Consider the following 12,606-nt stretch of genomic DNA (forward strand, 5'->3'; position numbering starts at 1 on the left):
ATCCACTAGTGACAGTGTTGAAAATGAATTGCAGGGGGGAAAAGGCTTGCTGCTAAGGGATTTGATATAAGGGCTGTTATAGGCTGAATTGTGTCCCTTCAAAAATTCATATGTTGAAGTCCTAACGTTAGAGTATAACTATATTTGGAGATAGGACCTTTACAGAGGTAATTAAGTCAAAATTTGATCATGTGAGTGGGCCCAAATTCAATATGACTGGTGTTCTTATAAAAAGAGGAAATTCTGACAAAGACACGGACAGTGGGAAGACAATGTGAAGACACAGGGAGAAAATGGCTTGAACAGATCCTTCCCTCACAGCCAATCATGCCAACACCTTGATCTGGGGCTTCTAGCCTCCAGAACTGTGAGAAAATATATTTCTGTTGTTTAAGCCACTCAGTCTGAGATACTTCATTAGGGTAGCCCTGTCTAACTAACACAAAGACTGATGGCTAACACTTCCTAGGTCTCAATATGAGCAAAATAGGCCTTTTCCACTTTAGCTCAACATGATATCTGTCCCTTCCTGCTATATCCTAGCCACTTGCTCTCACCATCCATGCTTGGTACTTCAAAACTCTTTCCTACAACCCTCATAGCAAAACCCTCATTATATCAAAAATGGAATAAATCAAGGAGCCTTGCCAGGTCTCTTCAAATTGCATATAAAATTAATCACTTTCCTTTTTTCACTTTCTTTCTTCCTTATTTCCTCTCTCCTTTCATTTCAACCCCAACCACACTGCTTTAGCCCACTCATCTTGACATTAGGAGGATACGTCTAGGGCAATTAACTTCATGGGGTGTGCAAAAAATGACTCACACACAGACTACAAGCTCATGAGGAACCGTTAAAACATATTTTTGGCAAGTCCAGAGTCACAGAGATTCCTTTTTGTTCTTAATATCACTGATGACAATGTTCCTATTACAATATAACTATAGGTCTGCAGAACCGTGCAATTAAAACACATAAAACTATCAATTTGTGTCTTTTCAAAGGTACTGAGCTCAAGGAAGAACTTAGGACTACAAAGCAGAGTCGGCTTTACATATTTCAACAATTAAGTTTATTTTTTAGTAATTCATGTCAAGGAATTAAGTTCATCTTGTTTTACTTTTACATTGCTCTATTCAAAATTAAATATTTATTGCCCATTTCCCTCCAGTACAGTGGAAGCTGCAAAAGTGTAGGGGTCTGTCTGTGTTGTTCACTGTTGTAGTTCCAGAACTTAAAGTAGTTCTCTGCATATAGTACATATTTCATAAATATCTATTAAATGAATAAAAAGATTCCCTATCACTTCAAATAATGGAAAGCTGATGATACTGCTTCACAGGAATAGATTAACTGACTGGCTTTTGGCTTACATTTAGGGAGTATCTATAAGTGCCTGTAATATGTCTGGATTAGAAGCATGTGAATCGTTGGAGGTGCAGTAAATGCCAGCTCCTAAGAAAGTCAAAATATGTAGAAATACTAGGCTGACACCTCATGGGAGACCTATTTTGACTCAATAAGAGAATAACAAATTTTACTGATGTATATCTTATTAAAAACAAGACAACAGGCCTAAAATGGAGTCACTTATGCTGAGCCGCACATCACCAAACTGAGACTTAACTTAATTACACTTTTGGCCTCTCCTGGAAATGGAATTTTAAATCAGTCAGGAATTGCCCGATCAGCACTAGTGAGGTAATCTGCCTGATACACCCCTGCCATCCCCTAAAGGAAAGTAACCTTGCAATAACCAATCCTTTTTTTTTTTTTTTTTTTAATAAAAGGCTGTTTTGCCCTTTGTTCCTGCTCCCTTCTGCCTATAAAAGTCTTTCATTTTGTACAGCTCCTCAGAGCGCCTTTCTATCTGCTGGATGGGATGCTGCCTGATTCATGAATCCTTGAATAAAGCCAATAAGATCTTTAAAATATACTCAGTTGAATTTTGGTTTTTAACAATCTAAATTAAAAATCCTCCCAGAAAGCCACGGTGGGTGAAGATAGTGAGTATTGGCCCGTTAATATTTTTGTCCCTGTTATACTGGGAGTTTAAAACAAATGGCTTTAATCGAATCACCGAATTGACATGCATTTAACATGTGTTTCTTACAAAACCAATGTGAATAGTAAAAATATATAAACGTCTTGGGAACATTGATGAGGTAGAGAATTCTTATATGTATCTGAAGAGATGGGCGGGTGGTGTACTGGAGCTCTCAAAGACATGAGCAGCCTGATGCCTGCTTAAAGGGACGCTGACGAGCTCACAGCTCCAGCTGCTGAAATGGCCATATTCTGAACCATGCCCACAAACTTGCCATAGTGGATTGGGCTGAGGGTGAGAACAGGGCCAAAGGCAACCTCATTTTGGTTTCATTCATGACAAGGCATGAAAGAGACATGAGCCAATGCATTTCCCTCTTCTGAGCACCTAATCTAGAAAATACAAAGAGAATGAGGCAGATAACAATGAGATCAAGGCAGTGAATCTTGGCTGAGAAACCATAAAAGACCAGGAATGAGCTGAAAGTATTCAGGAGCAAATATGATCAGAAAGCCAAGACTCTGAGATGGAGATTTGCAGACTATTAAGTCAAAATGGACCTCCCTTGAGACTTCAGCCTATGATGTCTACATATTCTGACTTTATAAGGTTCTGGTACTTACTCCTACATCTAATAAGCATAAACTGGGTTGCCAGGAGAGGACACTGAGCACTCTGGGTTCCTGATACCTTTCAGCTCCAGATCCTACCTAAGTCTATCCTCACAATAAACCCATCATCCCTGTAGGAACACAAATGAGTCTTTTTTAGCAATCAAAGGAACCCAAGGAGAACAGAGTGTGCGGTCTAAGTGGCTTCCTTCTCTAACAGACTCATAAGTATATCTGAACAGTCACTGTAAGGTAACGAAACTCATTTTTGAGCAGAGTTTCCTGAATCATTTGCTTTTCTTTAGACCTACTTGGATCAGAACTCCCTTTGTGACCCCTCGTGCCCTATCACTGTTCTCTTTTCCTATTCATGGCATAATTGTTACTCATGCTCTTGACTGGTAGGTTGATTTCTTTCTTGTCTTAAGCAGACAGGACACGTACCCCAGACACAAAAAGCCCTAATCTAATATAAGGATTTATAGGCAGACAAATGAATGCTACAGGGATGCCAAAATAAATAATACACAGAAAACTCGCTTGATTGTTTTGGAAATTCAGTACTTTAGTTATCCTCAATAGTTTCTTTGTTTGGGTAGATGAGGTATTTTCTATCTGTTCCCTAGTCACCTCAATAAACAGTCCTATGAATGCAATGTATGGGTTGAGGATACAATAAATAGATGAAAGAAAGAGAAAGAGTAAAGGTCTCCTTTCCTTTTATATCTGTCCCTATTTTTTGTCTATCATTGCTGAATTGCTTGTGAATTATTCTATGAATATTTGTCTCATGGCAAAAGTAAAGGAAATAGAATGGATCCTTTTAAAAGGGGGAACTAATAGACTTTTCCTGTTAATTCAGATACAGCATTAATGGTTGCCTTCTAATATAAAAGGCAGGAAGTGGGAAGGGAGTGCTGCCATTTCACGGAAAATGTTATTGATCCTGTTGGTCATTTTGGCTTTATTAATGTTTATAAAGTTGGCGATTTAAAATAAAAAATCCTTTATATGTGTGATTCCTAGGGAAAGAAAAACAGACAACTTAAATTACATTTCTATTTGAGAGAGGAAGTCTAAATGAGTATTTGGACACTCTCTACAGTTAGATCATTGATTTTTATGTGCATGGAGCCATAATTAAATTGCAGCATCTTAAAATTATTATTCCGGCTGTGAAAAACTTAAAAGATAGGACTTCATGGGCAATGCCACAGTCACGTTTGTCACACAGCTCATCCTGACTTGGCCAGCTCTCAGTCTACATATGCCTGGATTTTGGATTTAATCAATGCCTAGCACTCAACCCCACCCCACCCCCAAGTACTCTCAGTATTTCATTGGGGTGTAACCCAGCTTTGTTGTTTTTGTCAGGTATTTTGGTATAAGCAGGAGAGAGAAAATATTGTTTACTTTTTGCCTTGTTTGTTTGGATTTTGTTTTTGTTTCTTGGTGCAGGGGCTCCTAGGGAAGACAGAAATGGTGATAAGAACACATATTATAAATTGGTTGCCTCTTGTCCCCCTGCCCCTCCTAATACTTTGAGCTCTGGTGGGAAAGGGATTATGGGTAGAAGCTCCACGAGGAAAGTTTATAAAAGTCTTTGTGAGAGTCTAGGCATGAGTGGGGTTACTTCAGGATCCAGGTGATCAAGGTCAACAAAGAGTGGGAAGAGGGCATTTCATCCATGTCCCCACCAGTGCCCAGCAGGATTCCCAGTGGGCACTGTGGAGCAGCAGGAGGGCAGCCCTGGTGCCCACTGAGCCAGGCAGAGCGGCCAGATAGCAGTATGTGTTCAGCTCACCAGCAGCAGTGGCCGCCCATAGGCGTAAAGCCAGACAGCTTGCACTGGAGGGAAGGGCATGAGTAGATTTCCTAAGTATGACAGACAGCCCAAAGGGCCTCCCTGAATAAGGTCTATGAAAGCTGGACCCGGAGGGAATTGCACAGGAAGCCTGAAGTCCTCCAGTTAAAAGGGTAGGGGCTCAGATCTGGTGACACTCAGGATAGATGTTCACGTGGCCACAGTTGTACTTAACAGACTGTTGAGTTAAGTTGTGTTAACTTGTTGGGCTACTTATGCCTACATAAAACCCCAACCTGAGAAAAACCAAAAACTTGCAACTTGCCTTGGGGAAAACCATGTGGTAGAGAAGATTGTTTGCAGATTTCCTACCCCCCCACCTACCCCAATTTCCATTTTGGTGTCTTTTTCTCTTCTTTCAGTAGTTCACCACCCGTCAGTCCTCAGTAATCTCATTGAATCATACCCAGACCCTTTACTCTGGTAATCCATCGAGCTCTGCTACAAGTTTTGCTTGACCTTTCTGACTCCTTCTCACTCCTTCCCTCAAAACTTACCATCCTAGGTCAGTGGAACAGAAGTTAGAGTCCAGAATTAGAGCCAAGTACATATGGTACGTAAGTTGGTATTAGTATTTGATAAGGTGGGTGCAGCATGTCAGTGAGGGGAAATGGATATCCTTCTTGGAAATAATAATTGTATCTCTCACTTATTGCCTATAACACAATAAATTCCAGAAGAATCAAAAATTAGACATAAAAAGACACAAACATGTTCCGGAATAAAACATAAAGGAATATTTAATGCAAAAAGACTAGTTATATTTGATTTCAAAATAATAATATTCTATGTGGGAAAAATCATGAATGAAGTCAAATGCAATATTTGGTAGACAATATTTGCAGTAGAAATCATTAAACAAAGGTTTGATTTTTCTTCATATAAACATAACAGTTTCAGGGGCTGTCCCTGTGGCTGAGTTGTTAAAGTTCTGCATGCTCCAGTTTGGTGGCCCGGGTTTGCGGGTTCAGATCCCAGGTGCAGACCTACACCACCCATCAGCCATGCTGTAGTGGTGACCCACATACAAAATAGAGGAAGATTAGCACAGAAGAGCTCAGGGCTCTTCTTCCTCAAGCAAAAAAAGAGGAAGACTGGCAACAGATGTTAGCTCAGGGAGAATCTCCCTCAGCAAAAAAAAAATTGCAAATCAAAAATAAAAAGACTAACAACCCAATAAAAAAAATTTTGCAAGAGACATGAAGTGAAAACTCACAGACAAGGAAAAAGTCACATTTAAATGTATTTCTTTTAAAAAGCTCAATCTCACTCATAAAAAAATACAAATAAAAGTTAAAGAATTATTACTTTCTCCCATTGCATTGGCAAAAATACAGTGACTAAATAACACTCTGCTAGTGAGTTGTGTGGACAAAAAGATAACCTCATGAAGTTTTGGTGGGAATACAAATTGGCACAATCTGTACTGACAATTTAGGGATATCTTTCAAGATCACAAATGTTTATATCTTTTGACCCACCACTTCCACTTCAAAGATTTTATTTTCCAGATATTCTCAGATGTGTTAAAAGATGACAATGTAAGAAAATTCTTTGTAAAAGTTATAAGCTAAAGATTGGAAACAACCTAGCCATCTTTCAATGTGAAACTCATTAAATAAATTATGGTATAAATTAAAAGATTTTATATATATAAAAGATTATTATAACGTCCTTAAAAGATGCAGTTATGTAAGTATCATGTGGAAAAATGTCCAATATATATTACTATGTTAAAAGAGAGCAAGCTACAGAACAGCATGTACAGTATACCCTCATCTGTGCAAATATCCTCACACACACACACACACAAACTTGTATATGCCTTTAGCCTCAGTTGAACAATACTCAAGAAATAAATAACTAATTTGTTTTACAGGAGAAAACTGGATTGCTGGAGAACAGGAGAAAGAGATTTTCTTTTCACTGTTAATCTGTTGTACCCTGTGAATGTTGTACCTTGTGCCTTTATAACATATTCAAAGAGAGTAAATTACTTTAAACACTACTTTACTAGTTCTATTTCTATACTCAGTAGGCCCTGACTTCACCGTGTCCCATACAGCACTCAAAAGGCCGTCACTATTTACTGAAGGAATGAGTGAGTTGGCAGCATTTTTCCAACAGTTTTGTGAACGGCTAGCTCATCCAAAGGAGGCAAGCACTCTCAAGGTCGTGCAAGTACATGGGACCTCAATGCCTCTCCCTAGTCCAGGCACTGTCGGTGACTCCACTTCCCATGACCATATTTATTTCCATCCTGGCACTTATCGCTCTATAACTACCTATTAATATGTTTACTTGTTTATTGTCTGCTTTCCTATTAGACTATAAACCCCATGAGGGCAGGGACCTCTTCTGTCTTTGTCTGTCCTGTACCTCCAGTATTCAAATATTATCTACGTCCATTCATCTGGCAAATGGTAGACATCAAATAATAGTTGTGGGAAGAATGACTGAATAGAAGCATGTATAAATTAACAATTTTTCCTCATAATATGGTTAACTTTAACTAGCACCCACGAGACTCATTTTTTCCAGTGAATTATTTCCTCTCTAAATGCTCTGGGTCTTCTAAAACCCACAGTGAAATGTGTGCACGAAGGCGGGGGCTCTAAATCCTAAGAGTACATCAGACTCACTTGCTCCTACAATCCAGGATTTTGATGCCCAAGACCCACCTCAGACCCGCGGAAGAAGAGCCCCTAGAAGTAAGGACCTAACATCTCTGTATTTTTCTAAAGCATCTAGATGACTTGGATGGATCACTAGGTTTGAGAACTAGTGATCAATGACTAGACAATCACACCACACATCCTTACCCCACATCATTCAAGAGGGAAATAAGGTGCCCCCAAAACCAAAAACTAATGAGAAAAAGGCAAATAAATAAGATACTTAAATTTGAGTGGCATAGAGAGTTCTCCCTTAAGGTTAGTAATATTTGCATGATACCTGGAGTCATTTAGAAAGAAAATTGTGGAAAGTAGAATGGACAGATGCGTCATTGACAGATCTTTTGGTTGCAAGTAACAGTGAGTCCTATCGAATTGGCTTAAACAGTAAAGTGCGTTTATTGACTCAAAATTGAAAGGTAGTCCTGGTTTCAGGAAAGACCTGATCCAGTCACTCAGATAATGTTACTAAGCGTGTACTTTTTTCTGTCTCTCTTCCTTCCTCCATGGTGGCAATTCAATCCTCAGGCTTCAGACAGTGAATGTCCCTGCAGAAGCATCCAGACTCTTCCCTCGTGGTAGCAAATGGCTGTCACTGTTCCAGACATAGTATTCACACTCCCACATTACCCAACGGAAAACAGATGCTTTCTTTTGGTTGCTCTTGGGGAATACGGACAACCTTATTTTCCAGAAGCTCCACTAAACATAAACATCTCCCCAAATCTCTTCATCTGCATTTGGTCACTTTCCTATGTCCCGAACCAATAACAATCTTCCAGGTTTTTGAATACACTGATTGAAATTAAGTCAGTAAGAGACCACCTCTTGAGCAGGGGTAGATTAAGTGGTGAGCTGGAGCTGGTTTGTACTGGTTCACAATGGCCAATTGTTAAATTACCAGGAATTTTGCAAGCTGGTTGTTCAATTAAATATTATTAAATATTAAAATATAAACTTACTCTTAAATAAATAATATTTAAAACATAGGTAATAAATACGCAAAATTTATCACTTCTTAACTTTTTTTACCACATTTTACTATTATTTATGCCAGAAGTCAATAAATTACAGCCCTCAGGTCAAATCCAGCCTGCCGCCTGTGTTTGTAAATAAAGATTTGTTGAAACACAGCCATGCTCATTCATGTATATATTGTCTAAGGTTGCTTTCGTACTACAGTGACTGAGTTGAATAGTAGTGACTGAGACCTTAACGCTCACAAACCTCAAGTATTTGCTATCTGGCTTTTTACAGAAAAATATTGTTTACTCCTGATAGATACACTTGATATTATTCATGTCTAGTGTGTCTGTATGGTGGAAATATAAAATGGTGTGCTACTGCACATCTCTTCCCAACTCTACATTCAGTGACTTCTTCTAGCTTGAAATTGGCCATGGAAATATTTACATCACAGACATCAGGAAACATTACAAGTTGGGGCTTTTATTCTTCACCTACACCCTAAGGCATTTGTTCAACGTTTACTGGTATACGACTGAGTGTAATTAACCTCATCCAAAACATATGGCTGCAAACAGAGGCAGTATGGCTTTCTGTAGAGGGAATGAATGTTGAGTGATAGAGGGTAAATAAATGCCCTGTGCAATTAGCATATCCAGTCTTCTCGTTTAGTGCATGTAACCAAATGATCCTACAAGGTACGGAACAAAGACACTCTAGGATTTCTCAGGTTGAAGGAAGTTAAAAGAGCTTAGATATAGAAAATAGAAATTGTGAAAGGGAGCAGGAAAGGTGAACTCTTATAATGGGCTCTGCGGAAAGGTGACAAAATCTGGAAGAGTCTAAGATGAGAAGAAGGGAAAGGCATACAACAAAACAGAAAACAAAGGGATATGCAGTATGCAGCAAATAGCCTCAGAACAAAATCTATTTAGAAGGTGAACAGGAGGAAAAATTGAAAGAGCTTGTGACAGGAAACAGAGGAAAGGACAGCATCTTAAATAAAGAAATGTGTCCATGGTCAGCCTGTGGGTGGTGGCCAATCTGTAGCTGAGTAGGGTTTCCGTTACCCAGAGTTGAAATACCACTTTTTGGGGATTGCTTCATTTCCTAGTTCATCAAAATCCAATTGGACTTCCTACTTTCAAGGTTTAAGGGTAGAGGTGTGCCTTGGAAAAATCCTACTCATTGAGCACAAAGCTCTTCTTAACGGCATTGGTCTGAGGGCCTAGTTACCCCAGAGTGACTTTAATCCAGCCACGAGTTCAGTGCAGCTGGTGGACCTCCTAGTGTGCTCAGAGACAGGGTGTGGAGGCAATGTCCACCCACACCAGTCATCTCGATTAAAAATGGACAAAATAATATGTCATATGGATTTTTGCATGGAGCCAGCAAGCAGTTCTTGTCAAAATCACAGGAGGCTTTGTACCTGGTATCAAAAGTGGGAGAAGAAAACCAAACCTGTTGGCAGTAGAGCTAGCCACATGCAGAATCTAGAGTATACGGACAACAACACATCAAAGGGTTGGTCTGAATGATAACTTCAAACAGAACAGAGCTGTGCTTAATGGCTTCCTGTGATAAAATACGATCTTCAGAGCAAAGACATGGAAATGATGTTCTCAAAAAGTGAACTGAGATGTAATTTAGTGGAGTGAAATGAAAGAAATAATTCCTATATATGTATGGGAGTCTTTATATTATCTCTACAAGCTACAAAATATTGATATCACTGAAAAGCAATTAAAAAGAAAAGAAAAATTATCTTTTTAAAGGCCTCTTTTGTATTACAGAGTTTGTTATAAGGCAAAATCAGCAATTATCATGAGCTGGGTTTACTACTTTTCCTTTTGACAAAGATTCTTTGCTCAACCAAACTTTAGTCAGGCTCCTGAACCTTCTCCTAGTCCCATCTGTGCACTTCCTTGTAGAATCCAGTTTTAGCAAAAACCCTGTTGAGTCAGTTTAATTGGAACCTCCCACCCTTGATATCTGATCACCCTCCATACTTGATCCGGCTCCTCATCCCCCACCACTCCCAGGTGATGTCTCATCTCCCTGGCCTGTCTTCAGCAAGAATCCTCTTAGGTCAGTTTAGCCAGAACCCCCCTTACCCCTGATGTTTCCTCTTAGTAATTTTCCATCCACTGACTCCCACCCTGCTCCTTGGCTATAAATTCCCACTCACCCATATTGTATTCAGAATTGAGCCTGGTTCCATGCTGAGGTCTCTTTCCCCTATTGCAATAGCCTTGAATACAATCTGCTTTTACTGCTTTAACTACTGTCCGGGCCTGGCTTTTCTTCGACGCCTTTCACGGTCTGCTTTATTCTCTGAATCTGAATGGCCGTGGATTTTAGAGGATGTATTATTTTTGCGTACATCTGCCTTGGATTCAGGGCATCTCCTCTAGTTTGCAGCGGCATCCTTTATAACTGGTAGCTCTGTGCTTCTGATATCATGTTCAAACTCAGGAATCCCCAGACTGAATTTGTTTCATCCTCTAGCTACCTAGTCAATTGGTCAAGGAATAGGTCAATTCAATGGAAAAAAGAAAACAAAACTAGACCGGAAGTTGGTGTACAGATTTCTTTCTATCAAATGAATTCAAGCAATCAACAAATATTTACAGAGCTTTCACTCTGTGGCTTGCTGGACCTGGAGATACAACTGAGAACTTACTATCTAGTGTGGCAGAGAGGAAAGAAAAAAAAATTTTTTTAAGTAATAACTAATTGCAGTTTGTGATAAAAGTGACTATAAAATAAACTCGGTGCTAGAGAATAATAAAAAGATAATTTGCAAATTCATTTGCTTGTAAATGACTGGCAATGGGAGTAATAATCGTTCCCACTGATGTTTGCTTTTCAATTGGGCTAAAAGCCTTAATGTGGAAAAATGGCATTTTTATAGTTCAGTGGTTCCTAAAATGGTTCATGTGTCGAACCACCTGGAAGTTGTAGCGTTGTTGCTTCAGAGCATAATGAAATATTATTATATGTAATAATATCATGAATATAGTTAGCACAAACTTATATAATTTGTTTAAGTTCATGGTACTTAGGGATGTTCAATTTAATTAAATATTCACGCTAAGAAACAAAATATTTAAAAAATCACAATAATAAACAAACATTTCCCAAAAAACAAAACCATTGCTGTATATCGGTCCAACAATTTCAAATTCTTCTGCCAATATTCATTTGCTGCAATTAAATCATAAGCAGATGCAAAAGATTTAAGAAAACTTTATGGGAGGAAAAAAACACCTTAAAATTGAGAAAATTCTATCCATTTGTCTTAATTTTCCTCTTCTGTTCTTCCCCCACGGAGTGAAAATATTAGTTGCCCAACACTAATTTTTAGAACATTGACTCTTATGGTAGAATCTCAGTTATCAAACATGGTTTCTTATACTCCTGAAATCATATCAATAACTAAATCATACTAAAAGCTAAATTCTGCCAGTGCGCAAACCGTTCTGCAGAATTGCTTCACGTGGATGTACACATCTTCAGTGCAGGGAGTTATGGAAGGACAATCATCAGAATTTGAATTTAGACACATTTTAAGAAAGATGGCAGTTTTTGAGTTTGAACTCTAAAATATCAAAAACATTTTGACATGTATTTCAGAGTCTCAGAGGTTGATCTACAGAGTATCATGCAAAAGGGAGCTAGTTTCCTTGAACCTTGCTTGCTTATTTTCTTCTTTTCACATACACTGAAATGCTTCTAATGAGTGGCTTCTTTTAATGAGTACCCTTGTAGAGCCTAGAAATGCTGCCTAAATGTAGTGGCATCTTTTAGTCATATTTGGAGGGCCAAGGTCTATTGAATTGTTGTCCTTATAAATATATATAGGGAATTTGCATTGGTTCTTTTCTATGGGCATATGTTATCTGCTAATAAAGCTTTACAAAGACCTTTTAAACTTTCCTGGAGTGCCTGGTGTCAAGAATTTTAATGAAAAAAAAATCAATTATCGTGAGGCTACACAGAAAGCTTTTAGTTTGCAAATGATAATCTCCTTCTTAACATCTTAAGAGTAACAGATATGAGCTGATAATGAAATTCTCATAGGTCAGAACTGCTTGGAAACAGAAGCACGTCTTCCTGCTCGTTCTGCCAATTTTCCTCATATATCTGCCCTGGAATCTCATGGCTTTTTCAGTCTTTGGTTCTTTGGTGATTAGCTCCAGAAAATAGAAAGCTCTGAACATAAAATTTCTGAAGTAGCTCACTTTTATGTCAGTATTCAGTAAATCAGCTCTTCAAATGCCCACATCTAAATATCTTGGCTAGAGGTTCTTCATCATCCTTAGAGGACCAACTTCATTCTTTACAGAAATGTCTAAAATTTCTGTGAGCCTGTCAAATCAACAAGGAAAATCTTTGCACACCAAAACACAGTATCTTGGTTATTATCAATCTTAACACTA

Source organism: Ceratotherium simum, chromosome 5 (genome assembly GCF_057802395.1).
Source record: "Ceratotherium simum simum isolate JZ-2026a chromosome 5, ASM5780239v1, whole genome shotgun sequence".
Taxonomy (NCBI): domain Eukaryota; kingdom Metazoa; phylum Chordata; class Mammalia; order Perissodactyla; family Rhinocerotidae; genus Ceratotherium; species Ceratotherium simum.